At 44.2% G+C, this 27,053-nt stretch overlaps 1 protein-coding gene and 1 non-coding gene across 6 annotated transcripts in view; one reads left to right on the top strand and one right to left on the bottom strand.

Moving 5' to 3' along the window:
- Nucleotides 1-27,053, top strand: part of KCNC1 (potassium voltage-gated channel subfamily C member 1) — a 159,811-nt gene that overhangs the window by 21,663 nt on the left and 111,095 nt on the right. The gene's annotated exons all lie outside the window — the stretch shown is intronic.
- On the bottom strand, nucleotides 20,010-20,118 carry LOC136638381 (U6 spliceosomal RNA). Its single transcript, XR_010793605.1, has one exon. It is a non-coding gene; the product is annotated as a U6 spliceosomal RNA (small nuclear RNA).

Below are 27,053 nucleotides of genomic sequence, written 5' to 3' on the forward strand. Positions count from 1 at the left end.
CAAACTTAGCCACCTCACTGCTCAATCCTGTCTCCAGGTCATTTATGAAGAGGTTGAAAAGCACCTGTCCCAGGACAGATCCGTGGGGCACACCGCTTTTCACTTTTCTCCATTGTGAAAATTGCCCATTGACACCCACTCTCTGATTCCTGGTCTTCAACCAGGTCTCAATCCATGAGAGGATCTGCCCTCTAATTCCCTGACTATGGAGTTTTTCAGTAGCCTTTGGTGAGGGACCGTGTCGAACGCCTTCTGAAAGTCTAGATATATAATGTCCACAGGTTCTCCTGCATCCATATGCCTGTTGACCTTTTCAAAGAATTCTAAAAGGTTTGTGAGGCAAGACTTACCCTTACAGAAGCCATGCTGATTCTCCCTCAGCAAGGCTTGTTCATCTATGTCAGGCGTGCCCAAAGCCCGGCTTGTGAGCCACTTGAGGCCCACTGCAGGTCCCCATCCGGCCCCCAGGGGGTCCCCCCACCTCCAATGGGCACTTGGCCCTCACCCCACCCTGTGCTGGCCTGCTGTGTGAGCCCCGCGCCTTGCTTTCCCTTGCTGCCGCTGATCTCAGTGGCAGCGAAGGAAAGACAAGCCCAGCGCGTGTGCAGGGCCTTTGATAGTGGGAAGGCAACGTGAAACTTGCAGGTCTCATGTTACTTCCCACTATAAAAGACCCTGCATGCTTGCCGGCTGGTTTCTTCCTGCCTTGCCCATGGGCTGGGCTGGGCTCCACTCTGCTGGGCTCGGCTCCCTCCCCTCCCCTCCCCTCCTGCAACCTGAGCCAGGGGAGTGCAGGAGAGAGAGAGAGAGAGAGAGAGAGAGAGAGAGAGAGAGAGAGAGAGAGATCCTGCACTAGGGAGGGGAGCCCAGCTCAGCCCTCAGCTTGTCTCTGAGGGAGGGAGGGCTGGTTGGCTGGCCAGCCGGCCAGGAAGGCATGCAGGCGGCAGCAGCAAATGCCGCCCTAGCTAGCGAGGAAGGGCGGTTAGGTGGGCAGGCAGGTGGGTGAAGGTGAACAGGCAGGCAGCCCAAGCAAATGAGGGAGGGTAGGAAGGAGGGCGAGGGGGCAGGTGAGCAGGCGGGTGTATGTGTCTGAAGGTGTGGAAGATCCCCCACTGTTTGTGTGTATGAATGAGATCATAAACTGGCATGAAGATCCCCCCCTTATTAGGGTGAATGGAATCATAAACTGGATTGAATTCATTCATTCATTCATTTTCCGTCTCTAATATATTCATTTATGTAAATTTATTCAAATTTGAAATGTAAATTAATTCTTTCTTTCCCCCAACACTGTGTCAGAGAGATGTTGTGGCCCTCCTGCCAAAAACTTTGAGCACCCCTGGTCTATGTGTTTTGAGATTCTATCTTTGATGAGGCATTCCACCATCTTACCCAGTATAGATGTTAGGCAGACTGGCCTATAGTTTCCCAGGTCCCCCCTTTCCCTTTTTAAAGATAGGCGTGACATTTGCTATCCTCCAATCTTCTGGCACCGTGGCCATTTTGAGGGACAAGTTGCATATTTTAGTCAAGAGATCAGCAATTTCATTCATCAGTTCCTTGATAACTCTAGGGAAGATGCCATCAGGGTCCAGGGACTTATTGGTCTTTAATTTATCAATGAGGTCTGAAACATCTTCTCTTTTAACCTCTATCTGACTTAATTCCTTGGTCAGGAGGGGCCATTCGGGCAGCGGTATCTGGCTGGTCTTCTCCCGAGGTCTTCTGCCATGAAGACAGATGCAAAGAACTCATTCAATTTCTCTGCCATCTCTAAGTCTCCTTTTATTTCCCCTTTCCCTACCTCACCATCCAGAGGGCCAATCGCTTCTCTGGTGGGTTTCCTACTTCTAAGATATTTGAAGAAGCTTTTATTATTCCCCTTAATGTTGCTGGCCATGCGTTCCTCATAGTCTCTCTTGGCCTCCCGTATAACCTTACATTTCTTTTGCCACAGTTTATGTTCCTTTTTATTCTCCTCATTAGGGCAAGATTTCCATTTACAGAAGGAAGCTTCCTTGTCCTTTATGAGCTCTCTAACTTGGCTGGTTAACCATGCGGGCACCCTCCTGGACTTAGTCGAGCCCTTCTTCCTTTGCAGTATACACTTCCTTTGGGCCTCTATTACTGTTGATTTGAGCAACCTCTATGCTCTCTGTAGAGACTGGACTCTTTTTACCTTCCCTTTCAACCTCCTTCTAACGAGCCTCCTCATTTGAGGGAAGTCCGCTCGTTGGGTTTTTGTGAGAGATTTGCCCAGTATTCTTCCCCGACGTGCATGTCGAAACAGATCGCAGCATGATCATTGTTCCCCAATGGCTCAGTAACACTGACATCTCTAACCAGGTCCTGAGTACCGCACAATATTAAATCCAGAGTCACCTGTCCTCTGGTGGGCTCCATGACTAGCTGCTCTAAGGCACAGCATTTAGCATGTCAAGGAATCTGGTCTCCTTTTCATGACCAGAACACAAATTGACCCAGTCTATATGAGGATAATTGAAGTCCCCCATGATTACAACCCTGTCCCTCCTTGTCACCTCCCTGATCTGTTTCCTCATTTCAAGATCCCCTTCCAGTTTCTGGTCTGGAGGACGATAGTACACCCCCAGTATTACATCACTCCTCAGGCCTGGTAATTTAACCCATAGAGATTCAATGGAGTCGAACCCACCTTCAATCTCTACTTTGCTGGATTCTATCCCTTCCTTAACATATAAATGGCCACCCCAACTCCAACATGCCCCTCCCTGTCCCTCCTGTAGAGTTTATAGCCTGGGATTGCAGTATCCCACTGTTTCTCCGCATTCCACCAGGTTTCCACTATGCCCGCTATGTCAATCACAATGCCCGCCTTGTCACCAGACATTCCAGTTCTCCCATCTTTCCTTCGGGCATTTGCATAAAAGCATTTGTATATGGAATGCCCCAGGATGGGCTGCTTATTAGCTCCTTTATCCCTGAATCCTCTCATTGTGCCAAACCATCTATCACATCCCATCATGCTACCATTCCCAATTTCTTCTCCTACTCTGCCTTTACCTTGTTGTTCTCTAACCTCCCTGTCCCATAGGGATGAGGAGTCCCAAACCAGATGCCCCTTGGCTCCTGTCGGCTTTCCCTCAGGGATCAGTTTAAAAGCTGCTCTGCCACCTTTTTAATGTTATGCGCCAGCAGTCTGGTTCCATTCCAGTTCAAGTGAAGCCTGTCCCTCTTGTACAGGCCCCGCTTCTCCCAAAACGTTCCCAGTGCCTAACGAATCTAAACCCCTCCTCCCTACACCACTGTCTCATCCACGCATTGAGACCCCTGATCTCTGCCTGCCTTGCTGGCCCTGCGCATGGAACAGGTAGCACTTCCAAGAACGCTACATTTGAGGTCCTGGCCTTCAGCTTCCTACCTAATAGCCTAAATTTGGCCTCCAGGACCTCCCGGCTACACTTGCCCATGTCGTTGGTGCTGACATGCACCACAACTGGTAACTCCTCCCCAGCACAATCTACCAGCCTGTCTAGATGAGAAGTGATATCCGCAGCCTTTGCACCAGGCAGGCAAGTCGCCATGCAGTCCTCACATCCATCGCAAACCCCCCTCTCTATGTTTCTAATAATCGAATCCCCCACTACAAGAAGCCCCTGACCCCCCTCCCGTCGAGGAGTATCCTGAGTGTGTTCAGATACAGGCCCGTCCCCTGGAGCAGGGGTCCCCCCCCCGGGAATTGTTTCCTGCCTCTCCAGGATGACCGTTTCCAGCCCGGAGACTTCCCACCCGGGCAGCTGAGGAGCTGCACACCTGAGGTTGGAAGTCTCCCCATGGTCCTTCTCTGCCTGCCTCTGCTTCTCCAGGTCGGCCACCAAGGCTTCAAGGGAGTGGATGTGTTCCCCGAGTCCCTGGAGCTCCTTGCACCGAGGACACACCCATGACATTCCCCAGAGGCATATAGTCATACATGTGGCACTTGATGCACACTGGATAGCCCCCACCCTGCTGCTGGCTATCTGACTGCATAGCTTTTTTTTATTTTGTTTTTGTTTAGGGGTACCTAAAAACCCTACACTGGTTAGCAGCCCTCTTCTCAAGAGAAGATAAAGGGCAGTATCTGGGGCCCTGGCTTCCTTGCCCTGCTGCTGAACTTGCACAGATGCTAAACTCGCGGTGCCTTACCTGGCACTTTGTTCCCGAGGCACTTGGTGTCCCAGAGGCGACGTGCGCTTCTGCAGAGAGGCTCACGCGGTGGCAGGCAGAGCTCAGCTTGGGAGTTGAAGCCTCCCGCCTAGCTTCACCAGGGACTTCACAAGCCCAGGTGAGCTGCTTCACTATTTCCCATCTGGCATGCAACAAAATGGACAGGAGGCTTTGCCTCCCAAGCACAGTAATCTGCACAGGGCTAGATTGGCTAGACTACTTTATCTGGCCCGTGGGCTGTAGGCTGCTGAGTCCTGGTATAGAAGGTAAGCTCAAGTGTGGAGGCTCAGAGCTCTGAAGGCTACAATTCTATATAGAGTTAGATTCCATTGAAGCCCATTGATATCAGAGGGCTTAGGTGTACCTGACTGAGAATTAAGCTGAAAACCAAGAATATGTGTGTAGGAAGTAAAGAATTGATTTCTTATGACAAACGCTTTACTTACAACCACACAAACTGTGCAAACCAATGCAAGTTTGCTCAGAAATAAATCCCACTCCATTCAGTGGGATTTGCTCCCTGGAAAGTATGCATTGCACTGTTAATCACCTTTGACAAATAGTACTCCCGACAAGCATTCATCCAGGATATTCAGAACACATAAATACTGCTTGAGACTTGCGGTATTTTTGTCATTTTTGCTCTATTTACAAACATATAAGCAGAGGCAAACCGCAGGTGTGCTCCTACTAGACCACAGATCTAGACTATTAGATCTGGTTGAGATTTCCCTCGGATCCCCAAAGCTTGCACCCAAGTTGCAGACTTGCAGTTGGCCCTTGTGTCCTTGTTTTTCTAGCAGCCCAATCCTAACCTGTGCTGGAACAGGCAGGCAGGCAGGCAGAGTGGCCTGTGCTGTATCCAGTGCAGGTCAGGAGGCGGCTGCAAAGCAACTTGGGGTATGGTAAAATTTTCCCCTTACCCCAAGAAACCCTCCCAACCACCCCTATGGGGTTACTCAGATCTGTGCCAGTGAAATTGCTGGCACAAATCCAAGCAGCCTGTGTAAGACTGATTGGGCTGGGAGTGGGGGTTAGGATAAGGCCTGCACTGCCACATCTGGTTCCACCCTCCTCCTGGGCCCAATTCACCACCCAGATCACACTCCTCCACCCAAAAATGCCCCCTTCCTGTCTCTGTAGTCCTTCCACTACCCTCTCCCATGCCCTATACCAGCCTACCCTGGCTGGCGCAAACATACCCCATCCACAACTGGCTCCTGCACCGACAGGACAGCGCATGTTCTTGCACCAGCCTAGCTGACTCATGGTAGTCGCAAATGTGCTTGACGGTACATTCGTGACACTTGTATGCCGGCACAGGGAGTCTGCTCTGGCCTAATGTCCTGTAAGGATTACACTCTGAGGGCAAAATCCTAACCAACTCTCCAGCACTGACATAAGAAAAATGCAACTCTGAGGTAAGGAAACAAACACTGCCTTACCTTGCGGAGGCCTCCGTAACTGCCCCCCAACTGCAGGATGCAGCACACGTCCCACTGGCACAGCTATGTCAGTGCTGGAAAGTTGGTTAGGATTGCACCCTAAGTGAAAGAGCAGCAGAGGGATGTAATCTGGATTCGGAGTAGGGGCATTAACCTTCTCCCTCCCCCCCAAAGTTCTGGATCTGGATTAACCCCTGCAGAAGTTTCTTCTCCTGAGCACCAACATGCATGTTGTCCCCAGTTCTCACCTTGCTCTCTGCTTCTGCCTTTGACTCCCAAACAGCTGCAATGCCTTCTGTTCACACGGAACACACGGATTTGTCTTTCCAAACCTTTAATGGAAAGGGAAGGGAGATATAGGGCATGGGAAGAAGAGTAGGAGAGGTGATGGAATAACAGAGGGAGAGATTCACTTATCTCCTCATAATGAAATAAAGAGAGATTTATGGCTGCTATTGCTGGGTATTTAAAGCGCAGGCAGATAAAATAAGGAACAGCCAGAAGACTTTAATCTTGTGGTGTGTCATCTGTTTCCATAGCTGTGGTTAAACGAGAAATTGTATTATTGCTGAAGTCAAGGGAATTGTTGCCCAAACACTTGCCATTTGAATATAACAAAAAAAGGAATTTGGGTATCTGGGGTCACAAAAAGACCACATATGTTACCTGTTGATGTGTACAGCCAACAGCAGAATTTAGATGCTTTCATTTATCACAAAATGGTGAACCTGAGATGGCTCAGCCCTACAGACGCCGATGTCAGGCTCATCAAGTGAAAAATCAGCAAACGTAGTCAAAGGGAGGGGTAAATTTGGTTTTTTAATCTTTGAGACAATATCCCCTATTGCTAAAGGTGTTTGAAAATGGTGTTATTTACCTTACTCAGAAGTAAGCCCATTGTGTTCAGTAAGACAGGCTGTAATCCTCTCTTACTCAGTAGAAACAAACACCTCTAGCTCTTGCATCTTCTAGTTCACTATTTCCACACTTCAGATACCACTAAGAGAATCCTGGCGTTGGGTCCATCTAGGCCTATTTCATGAAACACAGTCCCTTAGCATCCTGTGAATATATCACTATTCTGGTTGTTTTTAGAAACAAAATTATCTACTCAGAATAGGTGGCTGACTCAGCCTGAGAAACACCGCATAGCAGAGAAGGGATTGTTTCTGAGAAACTCTGGCTTAGGGCAATAAAGAGAATTACATGGCATAAATAAGGCTGCTAATGCTAATACCCAAATAAACCCAGGCGTGGAGCTCTCTGGGTCAAATCATATGCGGTTCCCTCACCGCTGAAAGATGCTGGGTTCCATCCATGTAGAGCTTGAAAGCCAGAAACAGCACATTGGAGATGAAGGCCTGGAACAGAAATGTTCCTTTCCGGTAAGGCTTGCTACTTATCTTGAGTAAAAAACACCTGGTAGCATCCAGAGTTACTCTTCCAGAGCAAGAGTCCCTCTAGAACGAGGAGACAGTGGGGATAATTTTGCAGGGCATACACTGAAATAAAAATAAAACTTTAAAAAACTGCAGTTTCCTGAGCCCAGCAATTTTTAAATGATATTCACTTAGGGCCCAATCCTATCCAATTTTCCAGTGCCGGTATAGTTGTGTCAGTGGGGTGTGCGCTGCATCCTATGGTGGAGAAGCAGTCACTGAGGTATGGGAACATGTGTTGCCTTACCACAGGGTTGCATTGTTGTTATACTGGAGCTCAAAAGTCGGATAGAATTGGGCCCTTACTACAATGCAGAGTATTGCTAAAGCCATCTAATCAATCTCTACACACCCTCTTCCTCAAGGCAATTCCATTATCACATGGTATCTAACTACAAAAAATGTGTTAAAATAATAGTCTGTAATGTTACAATCCTATACGCAAATCTATGTGGGAGAAAGCCTCAATGAACCCAATTATATTTCCTTCTGAGGAAACATACTTAGGTTTGAACTGTATGACACTATTGTATCGTATATACACTTATATATATAAGTGTATATACACTATATAGGTGTATATACACTTATTGTATAACTCTTTCCTCTTCATCCCATTTGGTTTTTGGTACAATCCAAGGTGGTTTACCAAGTCTGAAGCATGCTTAATTCCTGCAGGAGTCTTGAGAGTTTAAGCTTGAGTTGAGGGGTCCTGCTCTGAGCTTTGCAGCTTCTTCTCTTTTAGTTAAGAGCCCAATCCTATGCATGTCTACTCAGAAGTGAGTCCCATTATAGTCAATGGGACTTACTCCCAGGAAAGCGTGCTTAGGATTGCAGCCTAAGAGTCACTTCGTTGGTTCCTGTCCAGTTTCTGAGTCAGGAGGTTTGGACACCAGCTCAGGACAGGACAGGACAGGACAGGCCACATTTGTTTTCAGATCAGCAACTGAAAGAGGTAAAGTGTCTTTTTTTGCACATGAGGATGGAGGGAAGTGAGACCGTGAAGCTGGGAGAAATGATTTGGTGGGTGAAGAACACAAGGCTGATACGGAGTTTGTTATTTGATGGAAAATGGGGATGTGGTGAGCAAGGTGCAAAACCGTTATGGGTGCTTTGTGAATCTCTGCTCATTTCCTGAATGCCACATGTGTGGGGAAAAGGCCTTCTTAGTGGTTGTGCACAAGCTCTGGAGTTCCCTCTTGTGGGAGACCTGTGCTTGTTCCATCTTAATTTCTTTCATCTGGTAAAAGCCTGTCTTTTCTGGCATGCATTTGCAGTTGGTTAGGGCTGCCGAGGTTTGGGGCCCTTTCTTTCTTTATGTCTGAGATGTGGGAGCTACTGTGCTGTGCCTTCCTTTCTGTGTTGGAAGTGTGGTGCTGCATATTTCAAAGTCATGAAGTTGTGTTTTTTTTACTGCTATTAAAAGTAGTATATAAATACATATCGTTGAAAAACGGTATATAAATAAATAATAATAATAATAATAAACCAATTTCTGCCCGACCCACAGGTGTACACATTTGGTCAGTGGTGTCGCTAGGGGGGTGAGGGTGGTGTGGGTCACCGGATGACACGCACGGGGGTGATGCGCATTGGGGGGCAATGCACTAAAATCATGGTGGTTAGGAGTAATACCATCATGTTATATACCGTTGGATGTGGAATTTTCAGCAAAATGCAATGCAAAAACCCAAAATATCTTTTTTCTATCAAAAGTTATGGCCAAAATACTGGAGAACAAGAAATGGATGGAGCCCTATGGAAAGTGAAACTGAGCTGTATCGCGCATTTACTCATGAGTAGGCGATCTTACCTTAGTCCGTCAGAAAGGGCAGGCTGAGAGGAATCCAACAACACCAGAATGATCCTGATCCAATGAATGTAACCCCCAAAAACACCTGAGAAGGAAGTCCCTCCCACCTGGCAGACGAATGTATTGAGCCCTATGGAAAGCGAAACTAAGCCTCACTGTCATGTTTACTCTCAAGTAAGCAAACGTGCCTTGGCTGGTGGTCAGGCCAGGCAAAGGGGAATGTGAAGCCACCAGAATGGTCCTGATCTGATGGAACTGGACCTCAACAAATGCTCCAGAAGGTACCACCACCACCCCCCACACACACACACTAAAAAGGATCAAAGCAGAGACTTCAGCTGATAAGGTGAACTTTTTTGACACTTGCAAAGCCAGGTGGATCCTGACAGTGATCTGGTTGAAACAGAAGTTCTTAAATTGAACTGGGCACTGGGCAGGGCTGAAACCCTTACTGATTTTGGAGTGGGGGGTGTTATTGCAGGCAGGTTAGAGAGGAAATTCACTTGGTGGACCAGGGCTGGCTTCTGCTTATTTAATTATTTGCTTTACTTTAATTATTTCTATTTAATTTAATTTGCCTGATGATGTCACTTCCACCATGACATCACTTCTGGTTGGTCTTGGACAGATTGTCATTCTAAAAAGTGAGTTCCAGTGCTAAAAGTTAGAGAACTGCTGCAATAAGGTGTTAGTAAGTTGACATCGGGGTGTGTGTGTGTGTGTGTGTGTGTGTGTGTGTGTGACATCACTAGTGACCAAAATCACTAAAATCACAGTTTGGAGGAATAATACCATCATGTTATATATCAATCAATGCGTAATTTCATGCAGAATGTGTTCTATCTTTGTTCTATCAAAAGGTTCATCCCAAAAACCAGTGGGGGCGGAGTGATGGTACATCAACATGCCCACCACCTGGGCTGTTGCCCCGCCCACTGCATGGGGGGTGACGTGCTGGAATCCTGCACGGGATGACGTGAACCCTAGTGATGCCACTGCATTTGATCCCTGTTGTGTATATGCTACATTGGGCAGAAATGGCTTTAAATTGTTCTGTTTAATTTGGCTGTAGTTGAACAACAAAATTTTCCTTCTTTGAAATCTGGCTTGAGCTTTCTTTTTGAATGAATAAGTGGAGTGAATAAAAATATTAAATAAATGATTAACGCTATAAGATGCATGCTTGTAAATATTTTTGGGGTGGGAGGTGGGGAAGAAATTGAAACAAGTGGAAGCAAAGTACAATTTACTTTTAAAAGCAGATGTTAAAAACAGTATATGTTTGTCATCACATTTGCATTCTCTTGATATTTTTTCTTGTTGTGTCAAACCATCTACTTTCATGTGATAGGTTTAAGGTTTTCTTTCCCAAACCAATGTGTAGTATTTAGTACTGTCATCCTTTCATGCCAAATCATCAGTGCTCTTGAAAGCAAAACATGTGAGCTCAAGAATACCAAATTACTCGTATATATGTACTTAAAAACTTTTGAAACATGCTGTAGTGCGACTGAGAATGAAGTATTCTTATTTGGGGCTTGTAATTGCAGGGTGCAAATTGGCAGTCTGGCAGCATACATGAAACCAGCAGAAATTTGTTTGTTCTGCTGGTATGTATTGCTTGGGCACAAGAAAATTGACGTTTGCTTACTGACTTTTGCATATGCTTACTCAAAATCTATCCATATTAATGCTTCAATGGTATCGGTCTCTACTCTGCAAGCTCTCTCTCTCTCTCTCTGCATTGTGCTTCTATGGCTGAGTTGTTTTATACTGAGTCAGACCATTGATCCATCTAGCTTAGTATTGTCGACATTTACTGGCAGCAGCTCTCCTGGGTTTCAGACCGGAAATTTTCTCTGCCCTACCTAAAGATGTCAGGGACCCTTTGCATGATATGCATATGCTCTATCACTGTGTTGTGACACGCTTCCTATTTTCCCTATTGCCTTATTTCTTATTCCTATCTCCCCCCACTGCCACCTTTGACCTCTCTATCTTATGGTAGCATAAATCTTGCTGCCTTCTAATAGTGGTGATAAAATGGCCAGAAATGATGTACTAGAGCAGGGGTCTCCAAACCCCGGTCCAGGGGCCAAATGCGACCAGTGGCAAGCCTCTGTCCGGCCCGCAGCCAGCCTCTTGTCCCCTGAAAGCCTCTGGCCCACTTGGCCAAACGTGACAGGAGCTATGCTCTGGTTGTGTCTGGAGGGTGTTCTAAGGGCCAGAGAGGTTGAATGAATGAGCCCATTCATTCATTTAATCACTCATCTATCTCTAATTTATTTATATAAATTTTATATTTAAATTCATTTTCCGGCCCTCAACACCATGCCAGGTATTTGATGCGGCCCTCTGGCCAAAAAGTTTGGAGACCCTTGTACTAGAGCAATGTTTCTCAAACTGTAGGTCGTGAACCACTAGGTGGGTTGTAAACTAATTTCAGGTGGGTCCCATTCATTTCGATAGCTTACTTTTAATATGTTAGACTTGATGCTACCATGGTATGTGACTGCATTTGGGAGAATGTTACAGATCTGTACTCTTAATAGGCTACTATGTATATGCTCTTAATGATAGTAAATGGGACTTACTCCTGGGTAAATGTGGGTAGGATTATAGCCGAGGATTGTTAAAAATTTTCCTGCTAGATAATGTCACTTCCAGTGGGTCTTGACAGATTCTCATTCTAAAAAGTGGGTCCCAGTGCTAGAAGTTTGAGAACCACTGTACTACAGACTGACATCTTAAAGAAGAAACTCTGCATCTGTGAGTTTCATGATACATGATACAGCCAGTGCCATTACTATATTTATTAGAATACATATAAATTTAGACCTTTTAGAAAAGGGAAAACATGGCAGGGCAGACTTGGTTCAAAATGGCCCCATTGTCAACCTTGCGCATAGACAGTTGTCAGTCCTCAAAACTTCCAAAGGCCTCTCATTTCCCTGGTGTGAATGGGACCCACCTGAAATTGACCATGTGCTGAATGGGATGGAGAAATGATTAAGCTCTATGGGATGCCCCCACATGCAAGCAAAGTTCATATCCATACTTTATGTGGGTATAAGGTGATGTACATTTCAAGGATCAAGAGGGTCTGAGTCTTCTATAAAGGCATAAGTTGTTTTGCTGCTATTAGAATTATTCTGTTTAATTTGGTTGTAGTTTGACATGTTTTCTTCTAGGTAAGTTGACTTAAACTTTCTTTTAGAATGGGTAAGCAAAATAAATAAAAATCTTAAATAAATGATAAATATGAAGCAAAAAATCTTTTTCGTTTTTTTGAACCCAAGGCTCAATTCCTTTAGTAGTGCTTTGCAAGCCAGTATGAAATGAAGCATGCTCTCTTGACAGCGTGTAAGATAGATATTGGTCAACATTGTCTGTGTCTAAATTATTGAAAGGATTTCAGGAAGTAAATGAACAGCCTTTATTAGCCTTTGACAGCTCCAGACATATCAGTGCATTACATAGGCTTAATAGCACATAGGCAGATTGCATTTAGCAGTAGAAATTTACCACTGTTCTACAGTTGTTGTTTTTTTCTTAAATGGCTCACTTTATTTGTCATTTGTCTTTTTGTGGCCTAAACATAGTGAAATGGTTGCAGCAAGCAAATCTTTAATGTTCCTTAGCCAGATTTAAAAAAAAAAAAAATTAAAACTTTGACAGACAAATGTCTTTAATAACTGACTCCTTTCTGTTATAGACTTGTTTTGGTAATGCAGTTAAACAAATATTTTGCTTCAGGTAATTAGAACAGTGTTTGGCATTGGAAAATCCTGTGACAAAGGCAGAACTGAAGCTGACAACTGCTGGGAAAATGTGCTCTGGGAACTGTGCTCCCCAGATATGCGTAATGCACATAAATGTTTTTAGGCAGTTTTCTGAAGTTATTCCAGGATAATACATATCTGAATTCTCAAATATGAGGGTGAACATGCCTGGAGATCCAGGAGCACCTTGCCTGGCTGGGAGCTCATTGCCATGAGGAAAAACAATGAGGTTAAATTGTAGCTCATGCTTAAAATATGCACACTTATTTCCCTTTATGTGCATGGGTTGCCCAGATCTTGTGAGAATCACTGGGACTAGTTGGAGGCAGTGTCACAATGATAGTGGTGTAGCTAGAGGGGGTGCAAAGCACTAAGTGTTGCAGGGAGCCTCACCGTGGCATGCAAGCAGCCCTTCCCCCTCCCCTTTGGAGCCATCCTGGGTGATGGGAGCAAAATGGAGGTGTACACCACTGCACAACAACATTTTAAACAGTGAGCTGTGGGCCCAGATGTGTCTCTAGAAAAGGAATAGACAAATCTGAACCCACTGTGAGATCTTAAAATATAATGTCTTTAAGTGACTTGTGGTAGTTTGGGGGGGTGTGTGTGTAGCAGTCATAAAGTGCTAAATAGCTCCCTCCCTGATCTGGTCCCAGTCTTTATTTTTACAAATTAAGAACACACACATGCTCAAGGGCACATGATGTACTGTAATTATTATCTAGTTCAGCCTTTAGTCCCAATTATTTCATAATGCCAACAACAAAAACTCCCTTCCCTGCTCCCAAATCAGGCTGCTGCAATGCAGAAATGATGGGTGCAGTGAAATTTAATGTAAAAGGACTATGCCAGCGGTTTTCAAACTCTCTAAGTTCTTGCGGGGGCGGGAGGGAGGCAGTAGGGGTGGGGGGAAGGCAGTGGCACAATCTCCAGGATTGCACTGCTCAGGGGGGCTGCAGGGGCTTGGGTCCACTTACCTGAGAGTCCTGCAGCCTACTGGGGTGCGGGGAGCCCTGCGCAACCTTCTACAGGACTCCCCGCAGCTTCAGAAGTGAAAGTGGAGTGATCGTGCTCCACTTCCGCTTTAGCGGAGGCATGGCGCGATTGCTCCACTTCCGCTTTCAAAGCTGCGGGGAGCCCTGCAGAAGGTCGTGCAGGGCTCCCCGCGCCCCCAGGAGGCTCCAGGAGGTTCAGGAAAATGTACCCAACCTCTGCAGCACCCCTTAGCAGCGCGATCCTGGGGATCGCAACGCTGCCTTCTTCCCTACGTCCAGGCTGCCCACGCCCCTTAGGGGGGCAGAGGCCAGGGCCCACAGGCTGGGGTGTCACGAAGCCCCAGTTTGAAAAGCCCTAAACTATGCACTCAGTTCTAGTACTGAAAACAAATTCCTAATATGAGCGAATGCTCAGAAGCACTTGTTCATTCACTTTTTTTTGCAGTTGACTGAAGTTGGCAGACCTTTGGGTCCTCATTTAAAAATAATAATAAAAGATCATGCAAGTGCTCTGGAAGGTAGAAGGGAGCATCAGGGAGAGAGAGAAAGAGAGCAGCTTTACGGGAAACAAAGGCTGCAATCCTATACACACTTTCTTGGGAGTATGTGCTATTTGGGGCTTACTTCTTAGTAGACATGTGCAGGATTGCATGGTAAAATGTCGTTGGGGAGTTACATACTTAACTATGTCACCAGCTTTCTCAAGAGCAGCAAGTCCCATAATCTCTTGGTTCTGGTTAAGGAACTACTAGAATATTTGATATGACTGGTAATAGGAAGGACGACAAGCACCTCAGTCACCTGGGATTTGGAAATGACAGAGTCAGTGCTGCTGCTATGATTTACAGGCCACAGCCCATATGGAAGTGAATGAGGCTGCAATCCTATACACACTTTCCTGTGAGTAAGCCCCAGTGAACACAATGGGACTTACTTTTGAATAGACACACATAGGATAGTGCTGTGAGTTATTGGTCATTAGTAGCAAGGAAAACACCCTTATTTATTTCTAGAGTTGCTCCTGGCATAGTCTTCTTCTGATTGCTGGGCAGTAAGTACTAGATTATGTGTGCTAATCTTTTCGAAGCATTGATACTGAAGAACTAATCTCAGGTTGCAGGGTTATACTAAACAAACGCAAGGACTTTTCCAACCTTGAGGTCCTGTGCTTCTTTGACAATTCTCTTGTTGAAATGGACTGCAGCAGCCTAACTCATATACCAGGAAACTCAAAGCAGGAGGCCAAAGTAGTCTTGAGCACGAGAGAGACAGAGATGCACATCGGAGGAGTAGTCTTTTTCTCTCACGTAATCATGCAAGATATGGTGATATGAGAGGAGAAATTATTTGAAAGAAGGATACTTGGAAAGCTGCTTCAAACAGAAAAATGATCATCGTGTCATCTGGTATCACAAACTGCTGTCTCTCAGAGTAAGTGGACTATGGGCTATAGCTCCAGAGTATGGCCCTCAGATATATATAGGGTGAAGACATTTGGCCTTTGGAGGAATTTTCCTTTTTTTTTTTTTTTTTTTAAAATCTGGATAGTGTTATTTCTACTACCCCATACTTCATGTGGCTTGGAGTGATGACATGGTGTTGCCACCAGATCTGCTGCAGAGCTATAAGCATATTGCAGCCAGCCATTTTTTATACTAAGGGATCTCCCCCCGCAAAGCAGAGAATTGTACACTTGTAGCTGAGCAGCTGCTCCAGTGACATCGCCAAGAGTGACTGACAGCCAAGAGAGCAGAAGCAATCAGCCCTCGCAGCAATGCAGAAAATTGGCAAATGCTAGGAAGAAACGATGCCCCATAGGCCATGCTGAAGATGTCCCCTGTGGAACATGTTTACTCTAAGCAATTGCAATTATGCATCTGCCAAATGCCAGCTGGGACTGAAAGGCCTCTTTGCTTTTGCCTGTGAGGTTCATGCCTTCTTGAGCCTTCTGTTCAATCCCTCTTGCTCCCAAACCTCTTGCCTCCTCCACTTCTATGCACATGACCCTTTCGTTTATTTTGAAGCCTCTGTCTGATTTGCCCTTTCCCTTTCACTGGCAGGAAGTATATACTCAGCTTCCACTGAACCAGCGCGGGCAAGTTCTGGTACATATGCACTATTTCTGTTTCTCTGCTTTCTGTCAGGCTGCTTCAACTACTGTGCTGTCAGGAGCTGCCACCTTTAAACCCTCTTCATAACCCACTTTTCGCACACAACTTTTTGTGTTGTCCATTGTAGGCCTCCCTTGACCATATTCTCTATTGTCTTTCTCAAGCCCATTATCTTCTTCCTTCCAGTTCACCTTGATGATTTTTGGGTAGGCACTTATCCCAGGTTCAGTCTCTGGCAACTCCAGCAAAAGATGAGGTAGGAGCTTCTGCCTGAAATTCTGGAAGAGCTGCTGCTAGTCAAATGTTGATAGCACAGGGCTTGGGCTAGATGGCCTACAGTCTGATTTAGTAACAAGGCAGCTTCATATGACTTTAATAACATACAAGCTGATGTAACCACTGGTTGCTTTGAGGCAAAACACTGTTGTTTCTGGAGAATGGGTTATCCAGACCCTGGGTAACTAGCGATCAGAGCATGCTTTAATTATGAATTTGAATGCAAGCTACAGTATTCTACTTCCGGAAAGAAGAGCATGCTGTATGCTACTGAGAATTAACAAGGCATAAGAAGAGCTCCAGTATTCTGTTTTCCACAGTTGCCATCCAGATGCCTTTAAGAAGCACTGTTTCCAGGCATGAAGTCACCAATTCTCTCCCACCAGTGCTCCTCTGGAATTGGTATTCAGAGCCATGCTAGCAAGCAGCTGTCATAAACGAGCAGCCATTGATACCAGTTCAACAAGCTAGAGTACAACAGCAGCTATAAAATTGTTTAGTATGATTCTGAGAAAAAGGAACTTTGCAAGAAATAAGTTTGAAGTTCAGCTTACTGAATTTGTTTCACGTGTTCTATGATGCTAGTTCTAAATCTCTGCAGAGAGAGAGGAGGCTGGAAAAGGAGGCTTCACATCCCAAATGTGAATCCTGTGTAAGACCGAGAACAAGGCAAGCTAGCAGACCCTAACACCCAGAACTTCCAAGAACATGGCCAGGCTCCAGCATAACTGTTCCAGCAAAAGAAAGCAGTAGCAGTGGCAGTGCTCCAGCAGGGACTACCCATGCCAAAGACCCTAGAAGCACTGAGTAAGTGTCTTCTAGGACTTAATAGCCACATGAATTAAGGCCTAAACTAAGATCCAAGAGTAGTTGGCAGGTTTTCAAAGCAAGGAAAAGGCACTGAAGTGAGAACAGAGAGTACTGTCGAGTCTTAGTTATTGAGGCAGGGAAGAAGTTGGAAAGCTTTCAGAAGTTAACTTTCTTGCCTTTACATTTTTAGTACTAAGTGTATAAGCAGACTTCCAGGCAGACACAATACCTCCATCTACTCTACCTTTGTTTTTTTGCCAAGAGCCCATGTAGATGTTTTGGGACCATAAATGTGGTCTGCTAAATAAATGCTTGCAAATTGCCCAATAAGCACTGCAGACTCTTTCAGGAAGACCCAATCCATGCAATATGTAGAGTGAAGCAGTAAGCCAAAGTGGCAGGGTTCTGGACTGTCTTGCTTCAGTCTGACCTCATTCAAAAACCATTCTGCATGTAGGGAAAGGTCTGTGCTAAGTGCTTCTTTCAATGTTGCTCATTGACTATATGCAGTAAGGAGTGTGGGAAAACTTTCAACTTTAGGGATCCTGGACCTTTAACAATTGTATAGAAGAGGGAATTTCAGCAGGTGCAGCTTGTCATCTCACAGATGTACCTGCTGAAATTCTCTCTCCTACACAATTGTTTAAGGTCCAGGATCCCTAAAGTTGAAAGTTTGACCACCCCTGAGATAGACTGTGATGTCAACAGTGGCCCCTTGCTCTGGCAGGTCTGGGAAGCATGGGGTTAATACCAGGGCCTTAGAGTGTAGTGAGTGTGCTGCACAGCTGCAGCCACTTAGAGGCAACAAGGCCCTCAGGGATAAAATCAGCACCTGGAGGAGGGAGAGCTTTGCAGGTGTAGAAGGAAGGAGGTTAGAGAGACTGAGAGAGCAGAAGGCTTGGAGGAAAGAGGACAGCTGGACAGGCTAACTTGCTAATGAACTAACTGACTTACTGGCAAACCGACCAAAGAAATGGAGACTTGTGTGTGGCTGCCCAGCCCAGACGCTGCAGACAGTTATGGGACTACTGTGGTTAGAACAGCTGCTGACTGGATCAGAGAGGAAGGAGGACCTCTGCAGCTCAAACAGACAAGCCACCTGGGTCTGCTGGGCTAGGGCCATTAATGAAACGGAAGGGAGGCTAATTACCCTTAAGTGGACATAAGGCCTAGAGCAGGGCTGTCAAACATAAGGCCTAGGGGCCAGATGCGGAAGCTTTTTACCCGGCTCTCAGTTGCTGAGCAGTGCTGAGGTGTTACTGCTGAAGGGGCAGCCCCACAAAAATTGGGCTCTCCCATATCTTGAAGTATGACAAAGATTTGTGTGTTTTCTCTTCCGTCATTTGTAGTTAATGAATTCCTAAGTGAGGAAAAAGTGCTTATTTTTGGTTATGAGTTGTTTAATGACACCACTTCCTGCCTAATGACATCACTTCCAACCCTCAGCAGGCATCATGAATGCCATTCGGCCCTCAGTATGAAATGAGTTTGACATTCCTAGCCTAGAGCATAGATTTGACAGGACAGCATGCATGTACTTGGTAAAGGAAAGTCTGTATTTTGGATGGGGGAGCACAGGGGGGTGAACCGCAACAATTTGAATTTGTTGTGAATTCATGCCCCTGGAAAGGATTCTGAACAAGTGACATGAACTTGTGCTTTTTCATGGTTTGTGAAGTCCATAATGGCAAAGCCGTGTAATTCGGAGAGAGAGACTGCAAGTGCTTGAGAAGAGAAATATGGTGCCTTGATAGTGATCTAGCACTTTGTTTTCAATTGTATTTCTGAAATGAAAAACTGTGAAATTGTGTCCCTGACTGGGGTGGGGGAGAAAAGAAGATTTTCAGCTGAGATTAGAAACAATAACATAGTTGTGTAGCAAAGAAGAGTCAAGACAGGTTTTAAAAATAGCAGCATGCCACTTCTTACGAGGTCATGTAAAATGGCAGTCAAGTACATGAAGCAAATGGAAAGGGTTGGTATGCAAACCCAGTATAAGGCAGTGTGTGCCTCATGAAGTTTGTGGACCAACCAGCCAATTCTGTTGAAAAGTACAAAGAAGAAGTGACTTGCCCAAGATGACATATTGGGGGGATGGACGACAGACAGACTGTAGATCAGTGGCAGAATACATATTTCATATGCATACAATTGCAGGTTCAATCCCCAACATCTCAACAAAGGGCTAAGAAAGAAATCCTGGAGAGCCACTGCTCGTCAGTACAGACAATACTGACTTGGATGGATGGGCTGTCTTGAAATAAGGCACCTTCATATATTCATCTAGCTAGCATTAAAGTGACTTTGGGCGCAATCCTAACCCCTTATGTCAGTGCTTTCCTGCACTGACATAAGGGCAATGCAGCTCCAAAGTAAGGGAACACATTTTCCCTTACTTTGAGGAGGCCTCCATGAGTGACACCCAACTGCAGGATGCAGCACACATCCCATTGGCACCGCTATGCCAGTGCTAGAAAGTACTGACACAAGGGGTTAGGATTGCACCCTTTGTTAATAAAAGGGAAGTAGTGAGTGTGGTGTATATATAAACTTAAATAAAGCTTTTGACACTCATGTTATTTACTCCCAATCAGATTAAGGAAAAATAGAGTAGATTTTGGCACTGATAAAATTCATGCAGTGCTGAAAAATCCTGTGCAAAGTGTGTGTGTGTGGGGGGGGGGGGAATGATGTAGCACCAGTCTGAAATGAATAATATAACAAGTGGCATACAGGCTGCAATCCTATACACCCTTTCCTGGGAATAAGCCCCATTGAACACAATAGGACATACGTCTAAGCAGCCATACATAGGATTGTGCTGACAATCTGTTCTGTTGTGGCATAGATGTGATTTAGTGGTCATGAGTTATCTGGAATAGTTTTCCATGATTTGTGAAATTAATTGAGGCTGTGGAAAGTAGTGCTGTACTTTGAAGGCAAGGCTAACACTTCAAAATGAAAAGAATAGTCAACCAGGCAGGAAGAAATAGGATGATACTGTAAGAATAATAAAAGGCACAATTTGGAATATCTCTTACCTGTCAAGCGCAGTGTCATCTATGCTGACTTAGAGGTTGCTTTCCCAGATTTTAGAAACAGGTCTTTCCTTGTCTTATTGGAAGATGCCAAAGCATGTGCCCTTCTACTCTTCCAAATATGAAATGCTTCACTAACTTTTGCATCATCCTTGTGCAGGGACTATGCTAATCTTCTCTGTATTGTTCCAGCTTTAGCAAATATGCTGCCAGATTTTATACATGTGTTGGTGGTGTGATCCTGGAGTGCTCTGTCAAATTATTTCTCTTTGGTTCTGTGGACAGAGCTAAGCGTAAAATAGTGCACATTCCCTGACTGACTGTCCATGGCTCTGCTGCTAAAATAAGGGCACAATCCTAACAAACTTTCCAGCACTGGCATAGCTGTGCTAGTGGGGCATGCGCTGCATCCTGCAGTTGAGGGGCAGTCACGGAGGCCTCCTCGAGGTATGGCAATGTTTGTTCCCTTCCCTCAAAGTTGCATTACCCTTATGTTGGTGCTGGAAAGTGGGTTAGGATTGCACCCTAAGTTTCCTCCAACATGTCAAGATTGCATGAATGACATGCACAAGAACAGGGGATGTAAACCACCAGGTGTAGACAATATCAAGTTACTTTTGGAGAAGACAGACACAAACTGCAATCTTCACTTTGTTTATAATTCCTTGTCAAAAGCAAGGAATAACCAAGTGAAGCTGACTTTAGACATCATGGTTTATAAAGGAAGGTTCTATAATACAATGGCACATGCTTTTAATGCAGAATTTCCCAGGTTCTGTCCAAATCAGGTGGGACTGTGAAAAACCCATCTGAAACCTCTGAGAGTTACACAGCGTGAACAATACTGAGCTAGATGGACCCATGGTCTGACTTGGTATGCTGCAGTATTTAATCAGGAATAAATTATGTACTTCACAGGACCATCATGAAATCAATTCAGATTACTTTAGAAACTGCACTTCATGCTAGGAATCCTTTATAATTCCTGAATCATGGAAAAACTATATGGTATGAGAAGAACTGTACCATCTAAATCCTTGCTACAGCCAAGGTTACTCAAACTGACTCCAAGGTTATTGCATAATGATTTTATTATTTTTGCACTAGGTACATCAGAGGCCTCTCTTCCCCATGACACCGGTGTGAAATCATAATCTACCTATATCCTGTTCAATTCCTACAGCCAAAAACTGAGCGCATTAAGTACACTTGAAACCACAGCACACTTTGAGGGTCATTGTTTATCACTGTTCATCAAAGAGGAAGTGATTAATTTTTTATGACAAACAAGTCAATAAACCAAGAGCCCTTCTTCTGACATGTAGCAGCAGCTTTATGAACTGCTGGGAGAAAATGAGGCATCTTCCTGTGCAATCAGGAATCATGTATTTATTTACCAGGAAAATGCCTGTAACTACATTTGTGTGTGTGGCAGCATTTAGTAGAAAATGAACCTGTTTTAGTAGGAAAGCAATGTTTAAGACAGGGAAGCCTAATTATGCCGCTTTTATGAGAGCGCTTCTACGCCTATCAGTATTGTGTAACTTAACTGCATAATTTCTCTTGCCTTTCTTACATGTCAGTAAAAGTGATGCCTGAGATATTAACTAGGCACAGTTAGTCAGGGCACTCATATTTCTCTTTGATTTAACAAGACTATGTTGTTCAGGTTACTGGTTTCACAGGGAAAAAACTCTTCTATGTTTTGTTTGTGATTTTGAATTGTGCTAATTGCTTGATTGTATTTTAAATTCTGTAACCATCTGGTGGACAAAAATTGTTTTTAAAGGTGGGATATAAATGGGTTGCATCAAGCTTACTGTTCTACCTGCTGTACTGCCATCCGTGAATGTTGTGAGAGTTGTGCTCACAGAAGGAGAGTCTTCACATCAATCAATCAATCAACAGTATTTATATACTGCTTTTCAACTAAAAGTTCACAAAGCGGTTTACAGAGAAAAATCAAATAACGTAAATGGCTCCCTGTCCCAAAAGGGCTCACAATCTAAAAAGATGCAAATGAATACCAGCAGACTGCCACTAGAACAGACAGTGCTGGGGTGAGGTGGGCCAATTACTCTCCCCCTGCTAAAAAAAGGAGCACCCACTTGAAAAAGTGCCTCTTACCCAATTAGCAATGAGTGTGACTCTCCTTCTGTGTATGGAAGGTGCAACCATGAGCAGAGCAGTTGCCCAAATCAGTAAAAGCCACGCTGCAGGCTTCCAGGTTTTCAGAAGTAATTTGACTGAAATGCTTCCACCACTGGAGTAATTGGGTTTGGGGATGATTGGTTTACAGGGAGACCCAGTGTAGACAATGTTGATCCCAGAGATATACAGGTTCAGCCTTGTTATACATGGATTTTTTATATACGGATTTGACTCAGCACGAATGGCCACTGCAAATGAGAAGGAATGTGCTGATCCCTGGAGAATGGAAAAAATGCATCCCTTTAAAATCAGTTTTAAAAACTGACTAGTCCTTTAACAATAGCCTCCTTAATGGGAGGGGGGGCAGCTGACTGACAATCCATCCATCCTCCTCTCTCCAGGCGACCCCTCCCTTCCCCCTGAGCAGTGAAAGAAAGGTGATCACTTTGCATTGGTGAAGGGAGGGTCTGAGTGAAGACTTTGGAGGAGACTGATGGTTGGATTGTCTTCTTAATGACTCTTACATCTGCCCTAGACCTACAAAGGTCAGCAAGGCTGTTTTTAAATCACCAGAGCAAAGAAACTTTGTTTTTTGAAATTGGTTTGCTATAGTGCAAATCAACTGGCAAAAGTTTTTTGCCAGTGCTTGGAATGGAACCCAGTGAATAATGAGGCTCAACCTGTACATTTCTGGTTGCCACCATTAATCTGGCATCTGCATTGTTGGGTGCTAGCAATTAAGGTCCAGTGCCATATTGCTGTCGTTTTTAAAATGTGATCTAGGTTTCCCAACAAACACATGGTCAGTTGCTAGGGTTACTATAAACTCCATTCCTGCACTCCCAACTTCTTCTAGGCATATTTTGTGTTGGCTAGAAGTTGGAGTGCGCTTCCCTTTGATGTGTATCCCATTATAAGTTGGGTACATGTTGTGTCAGATTGGTAGCACCAAGGGCCAGCAGAGCAAGTTCCTACTTTTCCATAGATGTTGTGTTTCTACCCATATGGAGACCTTAAACATGTCCATGAGACCTTCTCTGTCTCTTTCTTCTGCTGGTCACCATGCATGGTGCCAAAGTAATTGTCTATTTTGTTGTAATTTTTCTGTGGCAGCTGTAGTTCTCTTTGATTTGGTGAGTCCTACCCTGATGAAATTTGAGCTACTTTGTTATGGTAGGAGTTTGGCAATATTTCTTTAAAAATTGTGTGTTTTGCCATTTTTACAAAGATTCTTGTGAAGAGGTTTATATGGATTCATTAGCTTCCAATATCCTTAAGAGTATGGTTCAGATTTGTTCCCAGTGTAATTCAATTTAGTTGCATCTAGAGGCTTGGCTATAGTGTGAAAGGTCTAGGGCAGATCCTATTTACCGCAGTTTAAAAATTCTAAAATGATTATACCAAGCTTGGTCCTTAAAATGGACCAAAAGCAAACAGAGGGATTTATGGGATCCTTATTGACTTGTCTATAAGCTTAGTTTCATTCTAATGAAATAACAAGCACTCCCTGACCTTATGAGTCACTGTAAATACTGTTGAATCAATCATGAGCCCATATCCTAGGAGCAAAATAACTGAGCCTGTTAGTTGCTCACATAGGCAGCAAAAGCAAAATCTTGGTTACAAGAGGATTTGTGACTTTGTTGATAGTCCTAATCTTTTTGAAGAAATTGGTTTGTGCAGATTAACTTTTCTGTATATGGGGAGGCATAGCTAATCTAAAAACAAACTAATCTGAAAAAGGCTACATAAATATGTAATTTTTTTGCCCTACGCTCTGCCCCCCCGTACATATCTGAGTTTATTTACGGTGACTAGGCTAATTGCTCAGTTGTTCCAATGTCTTGCCTCCTGTGTGTGTTCACTAAAACATGAGATGCTTGATACTAACTGTGTTGTGAGTCTGAAAATGGCAACTACTCTTCTCATGTATTGGTTGATTTATTTGGTTTATAAAGATGTGGAAAATACATGTTGTCTGCTACTTTGAGGCCCAGAGGCTAGAAAAGCAGAGTATAAATCTGATGATGGCACTGATGTAAATTGTTTATAATGAGGGAGCAGGTGAGGTATGGAAGTGTCAACCTTTCAGTACTGGGTGGTTGTTTTTTCTTTGCAGCTCCAGCATGTTTTTGGTTGGGGGACAAATCACTGGGTGGTGACTTGGGGTGGTGTGACCTTACAATGCGCTCTTCTCTGCACAGTCAATCAACCTATTCAGGGTTGTACACCCTAACCAGTATGAACTGCTTGCATGTTCCACATTTTGTGCACATGAGGATGGGCCTTATATTTAGCCAGCGCAGAATAAAACGGTACCGTATCAGGCCAGGAGGCCTGACATGGGGATCTGGATCCCGTGGAGCACAGCCCTACCAGTCCTGCCCCACTCCCTTCTCCTACCCTGCCTTTCGCCCACCCTCCCTCCACCCCGAAATGCCTCCACCCCTCTCACCGCTCCACTGCCTGGAGCAAGGGATGATCTCCAGGCAGCATACAACGGGTTGCAGGCATGCCTTACAGTACGTTTGTGTCACTCAGCACAGGCAGAGGGCCCGTGCTGGCCTGAAAGATCGGGTCCTAATTCACAGTTTTCCAAGTGGATGTGTTATTGATCCATAAGGAGGAAAAGAGCATTCTTCCTATCACTTGCAAATTGACTCCTATGTCATTTTGGTCTGCAATACATGGATCATGGGAACTACATAGAGTCAGTTCTCTGGTTTCTGTTATAATTCAGTGATGGGCATTGGTGCTGACAAAGTCGACCAATTCTGCCTAATTACAGAGGCTGTTTTTCTAGAGCATTTTCTGTCTTTTTCATTTTGATGAATAGGCCTACATTTTGTCCACAGGTGCAGAAAAAGCAAGAGAGACCCAGAAATTCTAGTGAAAGAGAGAAGAAACTCCAGCCTTTTAATTTTATTTTATTTTTACTACTTTCAGTGATAAATCATTGGTTATCAGAAGCAAGTTCCCAGTGTGAGCACAGACGTGTATCTGCTAACTGCTTATTATAGCCTCCACAGTATCTAAGTATATCTTGATAAGAAAAGAAAGGCCAGAGTAATAGAAGGAACTTGATTTTTCAGATGGTTGCCCATAGAATCAAGAAATGACTATCCAAAACATACTTGTGTGCAAGAGAGAGAGATTTGGTTGAGCAGTTTCAATGACTGAATAAACAATATTTTCCTTTGAGGTTACTGTAAGAATTGCAGTGTAGTTCAGAACCAAAACAGGAGATTTTGGGGATGAAGTAATGATGTTTTATTTGAGTGTATTTTATTCTGGCATTTGAAGCATAGCCCACTTCCTGGGCTATGTGGAAGCCCACAGGAAGCCCTGGGCCAGTGGAAGCCCACTTCCATATCCAGGACTGAGAGGGAGCCCTGTAGGGTGCACAGAGTAGCTTGCAAGCAGCACTGGTGCTTTTGATCCATTCCCATCAGCTCTCATAGCACCAGAAAAAGCTGGGAACAATCCCCAGGGAGTGAGTTGGGTTGGCCAAACCTCTGGGTGTGAATCTGAACACAGATTCTTACTTTTGAAAAGTGTGATGCATGTCATCCATCCAGGGTTAGATATTTATGTACTTTAAAGGCATAGATGTTCATACTCATTCTTGTCTTAAAGTAAAACATGCTGAGGAAGGAATAGGGCACAGATGTCTAACCACCACTTTGGCAGTATAAGGTGTGAAATGGATGTGGATTGCTCTGCTAACATGGGTACCACTCTGGGTGGGTGGGTAGTGGCATGCCAGCTGAAAAGGATCTTTGGAAACAAACAAGCAAAATCTAAGTCTATAAGATGACAATAGAGCACTATGTGTATTCGGGCTGTTCCTTGCCTAACTGCAAGATAGTGCAGTTATCTGGTAGTGGCAGTGTTACCTAGCCTCCAGGTGGCTTACCTGTGAGAGTCTGGCACACTTCTCTGAATCACAAACTGCATATGTGACATTCCAGGCTTTAATTGCAGTACCAAAAGATTTGCAACAGGGCAGAGTTTGAAGGGGCTGATCTTCCTCTTCCACTCATAATGGAATAGATTTTGGTTTGTTTTTCCTTTTAAAGGACAAATCTGTCTTATTAAAGAGCTGTGGCAGTTCACACTTCAAATGGAAAATATGCATATAACATTAACACCTTAAAGAACCAGTTTCAGATGTAAAGAAAAGGCCCTTAGAGAGGCAATCATTACCCACTTACTCTGCACAAAGATGTTGTAATTAATACCATAGGAAACGACAGGCTCAAATTCGATCAAGATTTTCACAGCCTTGGATTTTTTATATTTTTCATATATATAAACCATAAAAAAAGAATAAGAATCCCCTGACAAATTTAAGCAGAGAACTAAACGGAATCAGCAGTGGAGATAGGCTGCAGAGGTCATATGCATACAGAAAACAGATTAGAGCTTGCAATCCATTGGGTTGTCAGGGCTTGCCAAAGTGATTCCTTTACATTGGTTGCTGCTATCATTTTCCTATTCTTGAAATTGTATTAATGATATAGTATACAGTTAAACAATATCATGTATAGCTTGATGTGTGCAGTTCATACACTTACACATAAAGCTACACATAAATTGCATAAGCAGTTTAACATACAGAGTGAACCAAAAGTAGGTGGACAGTAGGTGGAATAAATGTTATCATTTACTGTCCACCTACTTTCGGTTCACCCTGTATAATGTGTTCTCAGTGAAAATAAACTGTGGGTCTGTTCAGATGTCATGATTTTTTTTTTTATGACTATGGTTTGTGTGAACCAGTATCTTCAACTAACTGTGGCTTATTTTGGGTGAATAAACCAGGATTTAAAAACTATAGTCTGAATTCATGGTTTAGAGTTGATTTGTGAACCAGAGTTTGCCCTAACTCTGGTTCAGCAGTGAATCTGATGCTCCAAGCCAGGGGTGTCCAAAGTTTTTGGCAGGAGGGCCACATCAGCTCTCTGACACTATGTTGGGGGCCAGGGAAAAAAGAATTAATTTACAT

Source organism: Tiliqua scincoides, chromosome 1 (genome assembly GCF_035046505.1).
Source record: "Tiliqua scincoides isolate rTilSci1 chromosome 1, rTilSci1.hap2, whole genome shotgun sequence".
NCBI classification, from domain to species: domain Eukaryota; kingdom Metazoa; phylum Chordata; class Lepidosauria; order Squamata; family Scincidae; genus Tiliqua; species Tiliqua scincoides.